This window comes from Diabrotica undecimpunctata, chromosome 4 (genome assembly GCF_040954645.1).
Source record: "Diabrotica undecimpunctata isolate CICGRU chromosome 4, icDiaUnde3, whole genome shotgun sequence".
NCBI classification, from domain to species: domain Eukaryota; kingdom Metazoa; phylum Arthropoda; class Insecta; order Coleoptera; family Chrysomelidae; genus Diabrotica; species Diabrotica undecimpunctata.
In genome coordinates this window covers 125,741,286-125,747,359 of record NC_092806.1, presented here as the reverse complement: position 1 = coordinate 125,747,359, position 6,074 = coordinate 125,741,286, and positions in this window count along the sequence as shown.

Below are 6,074 nucleotides of genomic sequence, written 5' to 3'. Positions count from 1 at the left end.
GAATGAACCAAAGTTTTTTTACACGGATCATCCTATTTTTGAGTCATTGTTAAACATATTTTTTTAAAAATATGAAAAATTTGTGTAATGTTTTATAGGTCTAGAGTTAATAGGTTTCGAAATATTTATTCTCCGTTCACAGATTGTTGAGAGCACGAAATGTGCCTCAAAGTCATAAAACGGTCGTAAAATTTGTATCATCATAGGCGTTCCTGAGGTGTTTATTCATTAAATAATAATATAATGTTTTAATACTGTTATATATAATATTAATAATGTTTTAATACTAATTTATTTAGAAAAAACAATTGAAACTTTGACGGCTAATGTTGGTTATTATATTATATTAATAAAAATAAGAATTTAACCTTTAACAATTTTGTAAATAGGAATACCTTATCTCTTTGGATATTTCAATACTAATCTTCGCGTTTAATCACTTTACTAGAAAACCTGGAATTCATATCCGAAGTTACTATTCGTTGTAAGATAATTAGGATGGAATTCCCCAGATTTTTAATAATATAATGGGTATAAAGATGCCGGCTTTGGCCACGTGCCTCGTCTGTTCAGTTTATATTCGAAACTTAACTTGAAAGGGTGAAGTTATTACGAACGAAAACAATTTTTTTGTTTTGCACGTTTTTGATCGCATATAATTTACGGCTCGTCGGTGTTTCCGCGTCTACGGCAGTAATTAGCGTCTTGAATATTTCTTTTGCGAATTATATGCAGTGCGTGAGTGATTTTTTATTCCATATACCTACGAACATATACGTACCTTTCGCTCGTGCTCGTTTTGTTGGATTGTTTGTGATGGCTTCATCATCAAGTTTTACACCGGTATTGTTGCGTACAGTCAGTAAGTCTGTCTATTCACCAAGAGAGAAGACTATTGTCCTGAATGTTCACGATGCTCTGGTTTCTTAGAATCCCACAAACACTGTTCGCAACATAGTCGAAAGTTGTGCCAACATGACTGGCGTAGGGGAGTCAACTATATATAGGTTCCTATCAGAAAGAAAAAAACACAGTATAGCTAACCCAAACACAAACGAAAACTTAAAGAGAGGGAAAAAGCCTATTGAAATTGATGAATTTGCCAAAAATGGTATTCGAAGGAAAATTCATGGATTTTTTTTCAAAAAAGAAATACCAAACCTAAACAAAATTTTACAAGAAGTTAGAGACGACCCAGATTTGCCTCATATCGGACGAACTAAATTGTGGCAAGTTTTAAAAGAATTAAATTTCCAGTGGAAGAAATCAGACCGAAAATCACTTTTGATTGACCGGGAGGAGATAATATGTTAGAGAAGAAATTATCTAAGATCCATACGAAAATTCCGGGCTGAAGGAAGGCCAATCTTCTACCAGGATGAAACGTGAATAAACTCAGGTCATACTCTAAAAAAATTTTGGTCAGATAAAAATATATTAAGCTCCAGGCAAGCCTTTATGGAAGGTTGATCTACTGGTATCTCCCCACCTTCTGGTAAAGCCCGTAGATTAATAATTTCTCATATTGGCAGTGAAAAAGGATTTGTTAAGCATGGTTTGTTGGAATTTTAGTCCAAAAGCACAAAAGACTATCACGAGGAGATGACAGCTGTACGTGAATTGTTATACGAGTCTTTACAACATATTACAGAACAAAACTGGAAAGATGCAGTAAGATCCTATTCATTTTGAATTTGAATAGTTTTCTAATCGTAATTATATAAGGTAAGTAATAGTTGTAATCGTAAGGTGTTAAAGGGGAAAGGCGCAAAATGTCGCCTGTCAAAATGTTCAATGTGTTTTAAATGTATCCACTTTTTTTTCAAATCCTGAGAAAACTAAAAAGCATTTTTGAAAAATTTAAAGGCAGAATGAAATATTTATTAGAATAAATAAAAAGTTTCTTTTGCATGCAATATTTTCAATTAAAAATTTTAATATATTTTCCCTTTTATTTTTACCCTTTACATAACGTTACATAACATATTAAAATAAACATTGTAGAAGTTTTCAGGGACTTTCTGTCCTCAGTAATAACGTAATCTTTCATTCTGCGTTTAAATTTTTGAAAAATATTTATTAGTTTTCTCCGGATTCGAAAATAATGGATACCTTTAAACGCATTGAAAATTTTGCCAGGCGACATTTGGCGCCTTTCCCCTTAATTAAATAAATGGTTTTTTTTACAAATGGCAAGAAACTTTTTATTTTTGAATAAAATAAAGAAGTTTTATTAAAACAAAAATACAATTTACATAAGTACAATTTAAAAAATATATTTATTTAGTTCAAATAAATGTTTCAATCATATACTCTACGACACTGGTCGGTCATCTGTAACCATTCAAAATACCTTCGTAATCGGATTATAAGGTTGACTGCTGTATTGTATTCGTTCAGATACAAGGTGGGTTAGTCGAAAACATCTTAAACCGTCAGTTTTAGGTTGGTTTTTACTATTATATCGTATTACCGATCCTCTCTGTATTTCAGTTATCTAATTAGGGTTAAACTTGCAGTGAGCTATCGACAAATTGTGAACCGATTATATACTTTTATTGAGACAGATGGAAATATTTAAAGACATGTGGACTAGATTTAGGCATATTCGCAAAAAGGTCCTAAAATGTTATGTGTGGTACATCCTATTATATATTTGTGAGACATGGTAATTAAAAACCACAATGTTTAACAAATTAGAAGCATTCGAATTGTGATGTTATCGAACGGATCCTAAAATTATCATGGGGTTCGCAAACTTCCAATAAAGATGTTTAGTCCAGGATATGACAGTAAAAATACTTAGTATAAAACCTCTGAATTTTTTTACTTGCATTGATTTGCTTTAAATTTTGATTCTAGATACAAAATAGTTCAAAGATCAAAATTTACCCTATGGCAATATGTGCTTTTCCTCTACTCGGGGTAAAAAAAGTTTATAAAAGAAATTGGCAACACCAAAAATAGATGTCGTAAAATTATTTGATTGGGTACCTAATCTTATATACTTAACATTTAACAACACCCTGTGGTACAAAACAAACTGGAAGGACCTAGGGAAAAGCGGTTTTTGAATTCGATGCCTAGGAGCAACATTGCCAGTCAAGAAACACTATTTGGTACTAACTTCACTAATGAAGATCTCAAAATTTAGTTAATCATATGTAAAGAACTGTTTAACTAAAGACATTTTATTGATTTAATAAAAAACTTGACTACATGTAAAGTGCCTACGTATAAAAAATTATAAATATAGGCCCAATTCTAACGGTGGAATGATAAAAAACAATTTTTGTTACGTGATATACATCTTTCTTTAGCGGTATAAAGTAGCCAGTGACCTAACGCATCTGTTCTGGTAGCATCATCAGGTCTTACAGCTAGATAATATCCATGCATTTAAAATACAGACATCTAAGAGCCATCTAACTATTGGAAAATACCATCTTTTACCACTACTTGTGTAAAGACCCAATAAAAAGTTTGCTTTATCCACTCCACCCATGTGTTTATTGTATTGAGTGATTAGATTTGGGCATGGCATATTTACTTTTCTCTGTGTTAGACAAATCGGAGAGATTAGGGTCGACAGGAACAATACACGATATTTTTAACTTTCTTCCACAATGGAGGTAGTTGATATGTCATTTAAATTTTCCATAGTTAAATATTATACTGAAAAAAAAACTCGGTTACTCAACTGACAATGTTGCCTGAGAGCTACATGATGTTTATTCAACAACATAATGTGATTACTTACCATATACAGCAAAAATAGCACAGAATTACACTAAAACAACCTTTGTTTATATACGAAATAAAAAGCTAACCTCATAATACTCCTAACAAAACGTTTGACAATAAAAATTATGACACACCCACTTACACGTAGCCCTCTAGTGGTATCCTATGTACTCAAATTATTTTTTTCTAACATCTCTATTGACTGTTAGATGTTGGCACCAGTTTTATATAACTAACACGACTTTTCGCTTACAGATATCATTGCCACATAACAGCTACATATAGTAGAAATTGACTCTTAAGTCCTTATAAAGATGATGTTGCCTGAAAACAACAAAACCAGATACCTGATTAAGGAAAATGTTCTTTAGAGTTTTTCGAAAACTCAATATTTTTGGAGTTATTCGTGACTAAAAGTTCACAATTTACACGTTAAAAAAGCATGTTTTTAAACCGTTTTCGCGAATAAATCCATAAATTCAGATTTTATCAGGAAAACTGTTTGGACATAAAACGAGGCTTATAAAAAAAGAAATTATTTTTTATTATTACCGTAAACTTATTATTAATAAAGTTCTATGTGTTCGAAAGTAGACTTTTATTCACCGAATAGAAAAATCTAAACATATGATGTTGAATAAGCGTAATACGGTAAGTTTTTCATGGAAAACTTTTTTATTGATCTTAAAAAACCTTTAAAATGATCAGTGACAAAAGCGATTTACATGAAAATTAAGGTAAGTTATAACTACAATAAAGTCCGCTTAAATTTTTTGTGTCACGCCCGCCAAAACCACAATGATTAAAACTTTTCGTTATTCATTTACAATTTACTTCATTTATATACAAAAGTTACATTCTAGAAATTTAACTGAGGTTCAAAAGGTTTAGTTTTGAAAAAATCTGAGTTTAAAATAAAGATACTATTTTCAAAAATCCCACTTTTCTTTCAAATAACATGTGATTACCTGTCACAAGTTTACCATAACGGATTTTTAAACTATGTTTTCTCAAACATTTAATAATAATCCTTGTATCGGAATATAAGTAATATTTATTTAATTTCAATTTTACTAAATAATAATCACACACATATAAAAATATTGTCATAGTTGCTATGTATTCTGTACCAGACAGCACCCTAATACGGGTTATTATATTTTCAGCATTTAGTTTACCTTGTACCGTTGACCTAAAGATGCATAGCAAATTATAGTATGCGAAACTGGTCGTTGGTGGTAGAATAAATTGTACCACAGTAAGAGTTACCTATTTTGTATTAGTATATTTTTTGAACATATGCTATTTGCTTGTGTTAATGTTTTTGAATTTAGTGGCATACGTCAGTTTATCTTATTTTTTTTTATATTTTTTGATAGTTATAGGGATGGACATCTGTGGAATGGCAGCAGAAGTAAGGTACTGCAGAGTTACTTACAGCAACAGTGTTTTTATTAATTACCAAGCAGTTGTTGTTTAAGTCTTCTGTGCTTTCATTGGTGGTAGATGTCATACCTTATTATCTCTTCGGCTGTAGTTCTGTGGAAATGTGCTGTTTGTTCCTGTTTTGTGAATCATTGATCACATGCGCTTATTTCCAACGATTGGGAAAAACTTTGAGATGTGGGAATTATTCAAGACGGTTTTTTTTACTTTAAATAGTAAATAAGGCCAACAAAATAATTTCGAGATAATTTTGCATCGACGAACTTCTTATAGGTATTAAGTATATTGATATATTTTTTTAATAGACAACGTCGAATTAGTTTGAATTCCCAGTAATGAGAAATAAATAGTTCTCTAACTGCTTTAATTGGTTTTACAAGGAAAATTTTAAACCAAAAGTGGACTATATAGAAGACGAATTTTCTGACGAATTTAAAAATTTGAGAGTTGCTTCCATCAACATTAGGATCGGCTACGCATATAAAAAAAAGACGAAGAATAATATCAATAGGTATGTATGTAGACTGGTCAGTTCGTGGATTTGATTCTTGTCAAAGTGTTTTGATGTGGCATTACCTCTTATTGTCCAAAATATCTTTTATATAGTCTTCAACCATTCTTGCTGGTTCATAGCTCCCTAAAAGTGTTTTGAAGACTTAATCATCAGCACTAGAATCATTAGAACCTGATAATTCTCAGAAATAGTGCCTTTCTGTCAAATATTAAATGGAATTAGTTATCCGAAATCACTTGCCGTATGTGGTGAAATGTAGCCGAAATCACGTGCCCATTATGAATTCTAGGAAATTTTGAATTTGATCATTGGCGGCGCGTAACAAAATATGTTTCCTTGCTATTTACTTTACATTGTAACAATGGAATAT